Source organism: Apteryx rowi, unplaced genomic scaffold, assembly GCF_003343035.1.
Source record: "Apteryx rowi isolate R43461 unplaced genomic scaffold, aptRow1 scaffold_135, whole genome shotgun sequence".
Lineage (NCBI taxonomy): Eukaryota > Metazoa > Chordata > Aves > Apterygiformes > Apterygidae > Apteryx > Apteryx rowi.
In genome coordinates this window covers 1,596,479-1,610,906 of record NW_020447586.1, presented here as the reverse complement: position 1 = coordinate 1,610,906, position 14,428 = coordinate 1,596,479, and the positions used below count along the sequence as shown (strand labels likewise).

Here is a 14,428-nt window from a genome sequence, read left to right as displayed (position 1 = left end):
GAATAAAAAGTGAGCTGTTTTAAATAACTGTAGAAATGAAAGAGTCTGATGTTTTAGTATGCTTCTAATAATAATCTGGCTCGTGTTTATACACTGGGAGCTTTCAAACCTCTTCTGTTCACAGAGAGTTGTGTCAAAAGATCAGGAGAAGCATAAAATAGGAACTGCTATTCATAACTACCACTCCATGAAGATTGTTTCCATGTGGGTATGTGAATGTGGAACAAAAACAGTTAAAATAAATTTTAAAAGTTTTCCAGGTTTCAAAACATTCATGTGTGTTTGTCAAGAAGAAATTGTCGAAAAATTCTAGCGCGTATCTTGCCTTGAATCAAGCATTAATTATAGTATATAGTAAAGGAAGCTAAATATTGTTAGTACTAGTATTAGCTTTATTATATTGATATTACAAGGCCGAAATTAATTTAATAACTTATTCTAACTTATTTTTTCAAAAGTTCATTCAAGTAATGAACTGCATTCTTTTGTTGGAATAAGCTAGTACTAATTGGTTCAGAACAAATTTCCATCATTCTGAAGCTCATGTAATAGTCTTCAGATACGTGTAATATTATTGTAAGTATGTAGATTTTTGTATGCTTTTCAGTATATTATGTATTTTAGAATTATATAACTATATAAACATATATAAATGTATTATATACAAATATCTTCTTTTATAACAATATATTTTAAAATATGTAACATAGTAAAGATATTAACATATAAAAATCCTCATATTTTTCATATGAAAATAACAGCATGTAGTAGTGCTGCTTGGATATCAGGTTGCTAAAGCTTTAGTCACTCGTTTGAGTTTAGAACTAGATCTGGTATATAAAAACACAGTCTAGCTAGAAAAAAAATACATGCCTCATAATTTTATCTGTCTTTGTGTAATCTGATAGAGATGATGGATCATTTAGAAGACATCGTATCTCAAGTACCAAGCTGTGGAGAACTGGACAAGGAGATGTTTCTTTCTTTTCCTGCACCTGTGTCTTGCCAACAAACACTATATGTGCCAGTTCATCACAAACTGATGACAAGGAGGGTAAATAGAATATATTTGTGTGCATGTGCACATACATGCATGTATATGCGTGGTTCTGTGCATGTGTACACTTATGACCATGCAAGTATGGAAAGATGTTTATCCTTTTTTTTCTGAGAGGCTGTCCCACACTATGGCTTTAGCTTTGCCTCTCTGATATCAGTAGGTGCTTAGGGACAAATTCAAAAGGGCTTGAATACTTAAATATGTATTTTGAAATGCTTAACTTTTAGCTATCTGTTCCTTTTACTGGAATCCAGAAATCTGAATGTAGTGTTCTCAATGGGATCCACAGAAACCAGCTTGCAGAGGAGGGAGCTAATGAGAAAGTGGTGTAGGGAAAGATTTGAAATTCCTGCTTTCAAGTTTCTTCTCTGCCAAAGGGGATTCAAAGCTGCTTCAAAGAAAATTGACTCACTAATAGGCTTCAAACTCTTTCAGGCTGGTGCAGAATGTTCTCCTCTTGACAAAATACCACAGGTCACATGAAACGCATTGCTGTGTTAGGCTCTCTCTTGTCAGTGCGATGTGAGCGTGTCCACATGGAAAACAGAAAGCAATCTGTGCCGCAGCTGTGAGGCTGTGGATGAGAGTGGGCCTCTGCATGCCCTATAGGTGATAGAAAACTGATGGACATTGGTAGTTCTTGGCCATGACTATGATGAACAATGACTGAGATCTTCCAGGTCCATGCAGAGCAGAAAAGTCCTGAGCAGTATATGACCGACTGAACGGATCATATTGAGCCAAACTGATCTGGATCTCTAGTAGTGCTTTGCCAATCTAGTCTCTTGGTATTTAGAAATCTAGTATGTATCACGTAAGTGCAGTTCTGAATAAGGTCCTTGCTAGCCACTGAGTATCCATTATATACCGAATAATATGCAAGTGCAGAGTACGGTTTCTGGAGGCCCCATGTATCACACTTCTGCTTGTGCAGAGGGCTGCAGTGAGACCAAATTCTGCCCAACTGCCCATATCAGTCCTACTGAACATTGGCAGCTGGCTGAGGTGACCAGGGTTGGGGAGATCTCCATGGCACCTTTGAGTGTCTGTGTTAGCCACGGCATTTTCGCAAAAGTCTGCCACAGCTGTCACTACTGTGAGGCAAGGACATAATGACAAAGAAGGCCATTGTTTGCACTCTGGAGTTTTTACACTATTGTTTTACTTATTCTTTGTAAACCAACCTTAAAATCACTGCAATGTCTTTCCCAGCCTTATGTAATGATTTGCCCATCTTGATATCACTTTAGAGATAAGTACTTTAATGAGAAGAATTTGAAGCAATGACTTGGCTCTGTTTTGCTAGCCACCAAATTTTCAATGTTCTGCAGAGCTCAGACAACAGAAATCCTAGTTAATGGATTCTGTTCCAGAACCACAGACCTGGTCTTGGTCATGCAATACAAACAATAGTAGTATGTCTTGATGAGTAAAGTGTGCTTAAAGCACCCAGAAAAGTATAAAGGGTATTAACTGGACTGAGTTTGGGTGGAATTTTGGTTGTATAAGTAAAAATAAGGCATATCTAAAACTTATTCCTCAGAACCAGGTCATTCTGTGAATACTTCCTGCAATATCTTTTCATTGTTGTGTTTACATTGTGTAAATGCCTGAGGTGCTTATTTCCTATCCCACATCCAATGCATGCTAATTTTGCACTCATGTTTCTGGGTTTTGCCTTAGATAGTGAAACAAGAACTGAGTAGTGTCTGCAAACATTATTTCTCAGATATATTTAAATGGTGCTACCATTTCAGAGCAAGCAATCGATGGTCAGGTTGTGACTGCGATGAAGGCAATAACAACAGTACTGGAGCAAGAAATCCCAGAGCAGCTTGACAGACAAAAGTAAGAAAACAATGGGGTAGAGGGCAGAGAAAAGAGGAAGGTTGGTGGGTGTACATGTGCATGAATGAGAGGATGTTTTGTTTTTCGTCTTTGACAGCTATCTATCAGATTAACCTTTTATGCAAAAAACTGACTGCGGCAAGTGACTAGAGATGCCTGAACTTGTTTTAAACTGATTCCACTGAATGTCTAACAGCTTAGTTGCATCATTATAGAGTTCAGTGGGGAATAATTTGCCCTAATGAATATGATCTTTTATGATCTTTTAGATTCTAATAAATACCTAGTGTTTTTATCAGTAGTACTAACAGGTGCATATTACCAATACTTACTGATACCAAAAATGTGTTTCAGGTTTGAGCTGTTAGGTTTTCTGTCAAAGGCTTGGGAGCCAACTCCAGTCCTTTAGGATGGTAGAACTATATAGCAGGAAATTTAATGAAGTGATATTATGGAAATATTACATTGTCTTTACCTTTCAAGTGGATTTGTGAAAGGAAGAAGTGATTTTGGCCTCTAAAATTAACCTTGGGTTAACCTCTGAAATCTGGCAGTATAACATTTCAGTAACTGTGTTAGATCCTGTCTGTAGTTCAGTGCTGGATGGAGCTGTTAGCAATTCAAGACCTTGTATAAATGGGTTCCTTGAACGTTAACAAAAGTCTGAAAATGATGCAAAAGGTATAGATGAGCTTTTAGGTGTTAGGTCAAACCCACTTTTATTTAATTTTGAATGTACAAAGGTGATAATGAAGTTCAAAAAAACAATCCAGATGTTCAAAATATGGTGTGCAGGATATGTGGTCTTTTCAAAGGGTGTATTATATCTCAATTTAGAAGATATTTTATCATTTACAAGTATGTATAGCTTTCTGTGCTGTGCAGCATGCAAGAGGTATCTAACTGAGAGGCTGGCTATGCTGCTGTATGTGTGTTTGAAAGCTTAAATGAAGTTTCCTGAACTGTCTAATGTATAAGCCTACTTTTTGAAGGAACATTATCACTTTGGATTTTTATATATCTCTTATATAAGCCTAACAGCCATGTTCTAACCTTCGAGCAATTGTTTTAGAAATGGGAACAATACTATAAACTTCACTCTGTCTTAGATGTTCTGTCTGAAAATTTCTTGATAAATAATAAAACTGCAGAAGCATTACTTCTGCTTTCTTCATAATCTCAGCTATTTTTTGAACATGTTATTCTATGGAAAAAATATTGTGCTATGTAATATATCACCATCTCACCAATTTTGTTATAAAAATAAATAGTACTGTGTTCTATTCCATGCATTACAACTGGAAGAGGTCTATATACTTGTAAATAACAGTTTGTGGCTGGAGTTGAGCATAGCCCATCATTCAAGTCTCAAACCTTGGTTTTAGGAAAGGTAACGATGAGCTGAATGAAAGAGATGGAAGTTTTACCAGGACCTCTGTTCATGCAAAGCACAGAAACATTTTAGAAATGTTAGAAACAAAGAATTTGCTTTTCTTTTTGGATAGTATATGGCACTGAAAACTTCTGAAGGTGTAAAAAAAACTCCTTAAAACTCTGGTAGCTTAAAAAGTCTTGTCTTCATTTGAAAAATGGCTCCACAAAAATTTTACTCAGTAGAAGACTACACCTCAGAAATTTCAAGAGGAAAGAATGTATCTTGCAAAAGTAAAATGTAAATAGCTGCTTAACAGAATATAATTTTATCTGTAGACTCATTCCTCCTTTACTATATGCTTCACCATAACAATACTTTTATAAATATTAGTGTATTTCTTTATCAGTAATAATATTCTGTTCATAATCTCTTGCAGAGAATAGAAACTACGGCTTTATCAGTATCCTTTCCCTGTATGTATCAAAATGCTGTATGTATCAAAATGTTAAAGAAATATTCTTGCTCTCAAAATGAGAGCTCTCTTTTTTTTTTTTTTTCCCCCTAGACTTATACATGAGACAGGCATACCTGCTTTGAAGCATATTTTAGAAGATATACAGCTGAAAGGACCAGGACATGTAACTTTTAAAATTCTGGTTGTACTCTTTTTGGTTAAATTATGGAAAAGGCTGTGATGAAATGAGCCTGGGAGTATGTGGGCACTTGGGGAGTCCTTAACAGTTAAGTGCTGTTTTTCTTGTCAGGTGAGTGTTTGACCCTGGGCTTAGCTCAGGCTTGTCGCTTTGCTTGATCTCTTTGCATTGGGCAGTGATCTAGGAACATTTTCCATAGTCAGTTCAGGGCCCTCCATACACACCTCCGGTAGCTCTGGACATATGCTTGCATACTAATAATTTTCATTTTCATCTGATGCTCTGCTTAGACTACTACATCCCGTTGGAAATAGTGCCCTGTGCAAACCTCCATACTGATGTGCCTAAGCTGTTTTACATCTACACAACACTTAAAGATGTAGTTCAGACATACTTTGAACAGCCTTATATTAGCTTCTTCTAAACTATAATCGAGAGTGTGGCCAGGAGAAAGAAGGTATGGAGACCCCCACTGTAACAGTGTCCTGCAAAGGCAGAGTAGAGCAACTTCAGTTTAACGTTTGCTACTAAGTACAGGTCATTTTATACCTACAAGTCAACACACAGATAATAACATTGACATTATCTCTGTTAGATACTTTTGACGGCAGTGTTGATTATGAAGTGATATCTTCTCTGGAAGTGCCTCAAGCTACTTTTTCATAGCTTTGTCTCCTTTTTCCTGGAAAGACCCGCAGAAAGTGTCTCCTTTGACCAAAAACTTGTGATTTGCATTTCCTTACAGATACATTTACTTAAACACATCACTGTGTGGTGTGGCTGCATTGCTCTTGAGACAATACAATGAACTGTAGAATAAAATACAGTGGAAGTGTTTCTCTCCTGTTATTTCATGCCTCTTTTGGTTGTGGATCTGTAACATGCTTAACATAACACACATTAACAGACATCACATCAGCTCCAGCATTTTTCAAATGTTGAAATATAAAAATAGTTTGTCATTTCTAAATCAGTTATTATTCACTTAATTTAAAGTGATCTTCATAATTAGTAAAGTAAACATTACCACTTCTCAAAAAGTGAAGGGCATTTCCTTTCTTGTATGGAAGAAAGTAAAGCTTGTAGCTCAGTTTCCAGTGGGATGAGAGGGTAGGCTACATCATAAAAAAGAAAAAAATGTATAAATAAAACCCAAAGGTGACTAACAAAGCTGTAAATGCACACTGAACTTCTGTGTGGTTTCTCTCCAGTCTGAGACACACCGAAGCTTCTGGGGCTGATGTATTGCACTCAACACCATAGGGATTTTGCTAGCAGGACTGCATCTAATTACCTTATTGATTTCTCTCCTCTTAAATATCCATTTGTGCAGCAGTAGAGGAGACTGTGCAGAACACAGAACTGCAGTGTCTCAGGGTTGCAGGTAATGTCTGCATGAGTCCTGTGCAATCCTATTTGCTCATACCCTTTGCAATACAGCCATTCTGCTGCGCTGCATTCAGGGCAGTGGGCAGCATTTCCACCGTGTTAAAAATTGTGAATGCACAGCTCCGTAATGAAAACAAGCATCCAGGATTTGAGTTAAAGCAGAATGCTGGTAACAAATAACCAACTGCATATAACTGGACTTCAGGCTATGGAATTACATTGGAAAGAATGTGGCAGCATCTCCCACTTCTGGTTTTCTAGCCTGGCCAGACTTTTTTCTTTTTTCTTTTTTTTTTTTTTAATTTCCAACTCTGCCAGAAAATGTAGCTGAAAATACAGCTTGCATTAACTTGGAAGAACATCCTTCTAGTGAGGAAGACTAATAGCTTAAACTAAATTTACAATTTAAAAGAAGTAGTTCCACAACACACTTTCTTTAAAGAATAAGAAGGCACTAAATCCTTAAGGAGCGTTACTTAAAACCTCCACTCTTTTAAATGGAGCAAAGTCTGTTTCGTGCTACTATTTAAACTCAGAGCTAAGGATACAAAGTATCTCTTGTGATTCCCAGTACAAGCTACTAGGTCAGCATTCGGCACTAGGAAGCATATAGAATTCCACTGACTGTGTCTCTATTCCTTTCCAGTGTTCAAAAAGGTTTTATTTTACGTGGTGCAGTGAACTTAAACATTTAAATACAGTACTTACAGAAATCAGATTAACTTTAAACAATGCTTTTCATTTCTTTGATTTTTTTTTTTCCATACAATGGGGTCTAAATGCTAAAATGTCAACACTAACTTCATATTCAACAATGAAAACCAGAATTTTTTGAAAACTATAGTGCTTATTTATGTCACCTCAAGCAAATATATTAATATATGCCATATATACATGTAGGATCTAATATTTGAACAGGAGAAATTAGAGTTTCGTACTAGAATTTGATTAACAAAATTGTATCCCATGATGGTTCTGAGTGTAAGCAGTTCTTCTAGAGTATGTAAACAGAGAGTAGAGGTTCATCTGTTGTCATCATGTTAATAAAAATTACATTGTAGGACTGGAGTTGCTTCTTGGTAGGATTGATCTTCATATCTATTCTTTTTTGTTTATGCATAATGTAACAGGCTGAAGACCTGCAATTGTTGCTGCAGAAGATTGAATGCTGGGCCCAAAGCATTTTTCCAGAAATGAAATTTGAAGATTTTATTAACAAACTTGAAGAATTTGAAGTGACAGACTGAATTTAGGTGCAACAGAGACTTTGGGCTATTTATTTACCAAAATTTATTTGTAATTTGGGAGGGAGTTGTTTTAAAGAAGTGATATTGGAAAATTTTGAATGAAAAAACAAGTAATTTTTTTCCTCCAGTGATGATAATCCATTGTATTAATTCCTACTGAATGGTCTGCTGGCTTACATGATACTGTCCCTAAATAAATATGGATTTTAACTAAGCTATGGAATGCAGTTATCTAAAATGTAACCTCAGAGTCACTCTTCTAAACTGAGAGGCTCAAAATAGGAGCTTACCAAAAAGACTGTTGAAACTTTGATCATCTGTTGTTTGTTTTCTGCATGTAGTTAGTTAGTGTTTAAGTAACTATTTCCTTCAAAATGATACCTTTCTGTGTCAGGCCTCTGAATTCAAAAGCAGATTTTAAATCCATCAATGCTGCATTGATGGGGGAGATAAATTCTCTGCAGAAGTGTTGCCCATGCATTCATTGTCTTTGGTTCTTATGACCTTAAAGCAAATTATTGTGGACTTCTGGAGCTTATGGATAGTGATTTCTGTAACACTACTTTCAGCAGTATATATAAACATGGTGAAGCATATCTGATTGATTATGTTGGTGGTTGTGTGCTGTTTGTCTTTATTGCTCCAAGGGGTATAACTTGGAGGTTGGTTATATAAGCTCTAAACAGTTTCTTTCTCTTCTGTGCTTGTATTGACTTGACTGTTCTATACAACACAAACTGGTTTACAATCTAGCAGAGAAAAATAAAAAATCAAATACATTGAAAGATGTTCAGTTTCCAAAAATGAATACATGACTTTTAGCATGTAATACCAGAATACTGAACTTGACTTGAACTGAACTCATTTTTTTGCATTAAACAGATTTCAGAGACTGAATAGCCAGTCAACAGGAGGATAATTCTTGTCGACTTTTGTCCCCAAACCTTGCATTATAAATAGTTTTTGTACAGCTATAAACCTTGCTGTAAGACCTGTGCTTGAATGGTTTGTAGTTGTAGTGAAACAGAACCTGGTATCTTGCTGATCTGAATGCTTTGGGACTATATTGCCATTTAGAGTGGAGAAACTTCATTATACTGCATTATACTACATATTCTTCAAATGCATTGTCTAGCTTTTTAAGTGAAAATGAGCATTTTTAGCTGGAGACAAAGAAAAGAAACAAACATCAAAACATTTTTGCTAAAGATGAAATGTTTGAAGAATTGACAACACAACCAATGCTGAACTGTTCAGATTAGCTGTTCAGATTATTCTGTCTATCGCTGCCTGCCTTTTACTGGAGATAAATACAATATTACATTGATATATTTTGAGTATCTTTGCTTGTCATCTATGCTTGACTGTATTTTGTAGTGGTATGAAGAAACCCCTCTCTGGCTTATGTCCCCAGCCTTGATGCCCTCCTCCGAGCTGCTGTTAACAGGTGGAAAGGCTGCGTCATTTATGAGGGTGATCTGAACCGCTCGGAGCTCGTCGTTCAGAAGGTGCAAGGCAGAGGCGGCGAGAAGGTGAGGAAGGGACCATCTGTGGGGAGCATCCCCACAGACAGCATGGGGACAGACTTCTATACGGTGTCGGTGTCCCTGAATGGTGCTGCTTCTGAATGATGTATAGCACCTCTCCTTGGCAGTACTGTTTCTGCATACTGGTTAGAGAACCAAATTTTATTTTAAAAAGAAAGAGCATTGCTATTAGACTGCTGGAGTATTTTATAAATAGAGAGCATCTCTGTCAGTAAGCTTTAAGGTGTTGTTACAGCTGTTCTTTACATTGGTTAGTAAAAAGGTTGAGGTCTACCCAGAAGTACCCATGGCAACTTACTTTTCGTCCTGAGATTTCAGAGCAGAGGGCAAAATTCGGAGCTCTGGGGAGAGAGGGATATTTGCGGTGGTCTAACAGTGTGATCTGATATTAGTAAGTAGAGGACCAGGATTCAAGACTTCTGTGGTCTGTTTTAAGCTCTGTCAGTCACGTAGCCAATCTGAGCCTTGGTTTACCCATCTATATGAGAAATACAAGTATCTCAAGACTTAGTGAATTAATGCTTGCAAGGAGCTGAGAATTTTTAAATGAATGATGTTACAAAAAAGTGAAGAGTGATTTTAGAGATCTGTATTTAAGCTATTTTTGTTTGTCCTTTTATTGGCAGTAAGATAAACAATCCTGGGTTTTCCTATTACATTTCTGTAAATAATGCAAGGGTGGCAACATTATTGTTTTTCTAAAGAGGATCATTGCAATGTAAAGGTAATGTTTGTATATAGTAAATGTTGTACGCCTCCAAAAGCCAATACTGTAAGCTATGTCTTACTTCAGCTAATTTGTTTTGATGGGATGATCTTACATACGGTAGATACAAGCAGTCTTTATGTTACTGTGCTTGGAATGTTAAATAATTGTCTGCTGGCAATAGCAGATATTTTTTCCACCTGATAATGTCCCTGGATGTTATTCAAGGTCAGCATTGTGAAGTGAAGAAAGCTTGTTTTCAAGGTAAATGTATAATGTATTTTAACTCTTAACACAGCAGAACAAAGTTTGAATTCCAATAACAAATGTCTTTATTTTTTGCCTAGGTCTCCAAATCGTAGGTAGTTCCATTTGCATACTTACATTTTTGATAATTGTTTCAATTACAGATTTATTTGAAAACCAGTTGTGATATATCCCCAAATCCACACCAAAAGAAAAGGGAGCGATTTCTTAAGGAAAAAGGTAGGGTATTATGGTAAAAACAAAAGTCAGTGACTTTAATTGTCGTGCTTCTCTCTGATAACACCCCATTATCACATATAATAGCAGCATTACCACTCCTGGTCATGCACAGAACTAGGTCCAAAATACTTATGTTATAAAATGCTGAAGAATGGTTAAAAATATTGCTTGTCTTGAAATGCAGCACAGGTGTCTTGGAAGAATTTGACAATTCAAAAACCACTCTTGTGTTTTCTTTCATATTATTTTGCTCATTCATTTATCCTTCCTTGTTCTGTTTACTGTTTTGGCTTTTTGGATTACTGTCTTTCTATTTTTTTCCACTTGCTTTCTTACTCAGTCCCTGCCTTCCTTTCTTTTTTTTTTACTTCTCCTATCTCCATTCCCCAGAACCTTATATTTTCAAGTCCACAGTGAGCCTACGATCATCTCTGCGTTTCATCTTTTCCTTCTGAAGGCCAAAGCACAAACAGGAGAAGACAGCCCGATTTCAGTGATCCCCTTTTTTCACTTGTTTGTTTCCCTGTTCCTATGGGTTGAAGGCAAACAATACTTCCATTATCATCTGAAAACAGCATGTATTTGAACCACTCATGGAATGCAGCAGCTTTGCTCTGAGCTCTTGTGCCATCAAAATTAAAGAATGACAAAAGGACTTCAAACTCATAGTCACACCATTTCTCTCTTTCAGGCCTAATTTTCCTAGCAAGAATATCTCATCCTGAAATCCTGACAGTGTGAAATTATGTACATGATCTGGACCATGAACACAGTTTTTGTGTTCTAATGCAGTTTGCTGTGTATCAGCCGGATCAGTAATGTTATTTCCACATCTAAATATTTTCAGATCAAATAATTATTTTAAGATCAAATAATTAGGCTGGCAAAGTGATAAAAGTGGTCTCAGACTGGAAAATATAGGGTAGTTATATCTATAGATAACACTTTCTGTGGTGTTTAGATGCACGTGTATTTTATCCCTATGTAATTCTTTTTCTCAGTAGACAGTGTTCAATACCCTTCCTTCTCTGGACCTGTGCTCTTCCTGTTGAAGCTCAACTCCTGTCTACTCAGTATCGCTTAGATGTGTTCATAACCTCCCATTTTGTGTTATGGGGGCACTCAAAAGAACTTGAGATGCTGACGTGGTCAAAGACTATCCCCTCTGTGAATTCTGCTCAGTATCTAGGATCCAGATATTCCACATAACAATTTAAAACTTTTCCATAGGCTCAAAGAGAAACTAGGTCAAAGACATCATTATACAATTAATTTTTCTTAAGGAGTCGGAGAATGTGGCTGGTTTTTACTTATTTTAAAACATTGCTTAAATGGAGAAATATTCATGCTTATGTAGAAGTTATATGGACCATATATGGACATCATAATATTTAGAAACATTTAGAGTGTCCTGAAATTACGCCTTGGAGGCTGAATTGAAAGGTTCTGTAAACGCAGAGCATTTGTGATACCAGCAGAGTGCAGACATAATAAAGCTCATTCTTTGTCCCATAGCATCTCAGAATCATTAATAGAGTTCAGGCTTCATTAACAAGTCAGATATATTTGTCATCTAATGGTATTCAAGATATGTAGCTTTCTGCTACAGTCAGAACAGGTTTTACTTCTTCACTGCTTACAACTTTTGGATAGCAGCTTCTTCAGAGAAAGACTTTGCAGCTCGGTGCGTGCTTCTGGCAGCACTCTGGGTGCGTTGCGCAGGACACCCTGAGTCAGTTCGGCAGCAGCATAGGGTGGGTTTCGTCTCACCCACCAGTCACAGTCTGAAAGTCAGACTGAGTCAGGCCTACTCAGGGGAGATGGACAGGCAACATAGAGGCCAGTTCATCCCATCCCAAGGCAGTTGACTTAAAACAGGTAAGTTTAATTGCCCTTTGCAAGATAACTAGCTTAACCTGATATTTAACTTTTAGGGATGACTATATTTTGGTATTACCTTTTATACTCTACAGGTTTATAATTTATATAGCAAAACCTGAATTGCATTTCAAATTGATTTAGAGCGTATTCCCTGAACAATATTATAATCTTTGTCTTAAGAGATCAGGTTAGGATGATGGAGATGAAAATACACTGTTCTTCATTCGTTAATCAGTGAAGAAAATGTTCCAAATAACCAGAAGACAATGTGAGCCATTAGACTGAGAAGACAAGTGGGGACTAGCTTTTGAAGCAAATAATTCTGTCTCTGACCCTGACTTGTTTATCGCTTGCATCTCTAAAATGGACATTAATTCATATCCTGATAGTAAGACATTGTTATTGGCTTCAGACTAACTACTTTGAAGATTGTAGTTTTAAGAGATACCAAAAAAGAAGAAGAAGGAAAAAAAGGAATTGCATGTAGAAGGAGATGCAGTTAATTGGTAGATCTTCTCATATGATCATTTGTTGCTGAAGTTGTTCGTTTTCTACCTGGTATGTGTATTTCCATAACGACGGTACTAAAGAGGAACTTATCTACAAACGAGCACTTTAGGGCCATATTCCAATAGAGTAGTTCCCTATTCCTCCATAACTTCTCTTAAAGAAAATAAGACAATTCATAGAATAATGTCCTCATTGCAAAAGAGCATGAAGAATATAATCACTTTTCTTACTATTTCACCTTTATGCATACATTACAGATGAATGAATGATTAAAAGAAACACAAAGTAAGCCCTTCAAGCTGTATGAGATGTGAAAAAGGAGTAACATAGAATTGGCATAACTTCATTTGTTATATTAACTGAAGATCTGAGAATGAATATCTAAGAATCTCTCTGCCACCAAAACGGGAGGAACAAGGATATGCAACTAAACTGCAAACCTACCATTATTTGGATAAGCTATAGAATTTAAAACCCTAATAAGTGTTAAAGCTCACACACTGGGAAGGAATACACAGATAAATTCTCCCTTTAAGGATGATGAAGTTAACTAAATTTAAGCAATATTCATACAACAGATGCTAGTGATCTTTAGCTGGTTAGATCAGTTCTTTGGGCATATAATTCCCATTTTGTTCTGGATTGCCTTAAAAGATCTGGCCATAACATTTGAATCGGCTTGAAAATTTTCATTTATTTTCCAGTATTTACCATTTTATGTCTCAGCGTTTCTAGTGATTTAGAGTTGCGATCAGGGCAAAACTGCCATGAGGTCTAATGGGATGATACAGGGAATAGGAACATAGGTGATGGAAAATCTGGGTTAACCTTTTCGTTATAAAATGAAGGTATTATTTATAGACCTTGAAATAGTGCATCAAATTTCCTCGCGTCTGTATAGCTATGCTATAGCTGCTTTATTGTAGTTAAATGCCCCCCAGTAGAAACTGAAGCGCGTAGGAACGGCAGGTGTCACTGCTTCCCGGGGAATCCTCCTGCAGCCACCCGGTGCCGGAGCGCTGCGCTGTGCCTTGCGCCGCTGTCAAACTTGCGGAAAGGGAGCAGTGTGTTCACCTCCCGGACTTCCAGCAGCAGAGAGCCCCAGTGATAAAACCCGCTTGCTCCTTCATTAGGCCAGGGATTCTTCGGTGGTCTGCCCGGGTGCGAAAAGCAAGGAGCCGAGATCCCTACCCGTAGGTGGAGATGGTCCTCATCAGATATGCAGGGCGGAAGATTTCCCTTTGTAGCAGTTAAATTGGTAAGTTAGCCACTCTCCTCGTTATTTGTTATTGCTATTTATATTAAAAATGTATTATCGTTTGTTATGTAGAAGCTGTGTTCAGATAGGGGTGGGGTTGGGGCGAGGGCGGGACTACGTTTACCAGCCTGTAAGTTGTTTTGGGTTCTTCTCTGTAGAAAGACACCGGGGGTGGTGGCTTAGTTTSACAAAACATTTTCCTTCCAGTGCCGCATCCTGCAACTCCAGGCATGAAGCAGGCTCATCTACCTGCTTTTGGCTGAGCTGTCGGGGGGGGAGAAGCATCTCCGCTTACTTATGCGCAGCTACATCGGAGCGGAGCAGCAGTGACGTGCTTCCTCGCCCGGGCAGCCCCAGCCGCTGGAGCCGCCGCTGGCGGAGCGCGCCCGCCGCCAGCTCCGGCCGCGCCCGCGGGACCCGCCTCGCCTCAGGTCCCCGTTCAAGTTCTGCTGGGACCCATGGGGTGGG

General features: G+C 37.7%; 1 protein-coding gene and 1 long non-coding RNA gene across 9 annotated transcripts in view; both read left to right on the top strand.

Annotated features, from left to right (window-relative positions):
• Positions 1-8,623, top strand: part of LOC112961629 — a 28,239-nt gene extending 19,616 nt beyond the window's left edge. For 3 of the 6 annotated variants that reach the window (XR_003252069.1, XR_003252067.1, XR_003252071.1), the window contains 5 exons: positions 909-1,054; positions 2,818-2,908; positions 4,720-4,756; positions 4,849-5,047; positions 7,456-8,623. This is a non-coding gene — a long non-coding RNA (uncharacterized LOC112961629). Of the gene's footprint in view, positions 1-124; positions 209-908; positions 1,055-2,817; positions 2,909-4,719; positions 4,757-4,848; positions 5,048-7,455 lie in introns of all 6 variants that reach the window. The other 3 variants (XR_003252070.1, XR_003252068.1, XR_003252072.1) reach the window with 3 other exon arrangements.
• A 5,718-nt stretch (positions 8,624-14,341) lies between these two features.
• Positions 14,342-14,428, top strand: part of MEGF10 (multiple EGF like domains 10) — a 104,952-nt gene continuing 104,865 nt past the window's right edge. For all 3 annotated transcript variants that reach the window (XM_026056983.1, XM_026056982.1, XM_026056984.1), the window contains exon 1: positions 14,342-14,391. The gene's annotated coding sequence lies outside the window, so the exon portion shown is untranslated. The remainder of the gene's footprint in view (positions 14,392-14,428) is intronic.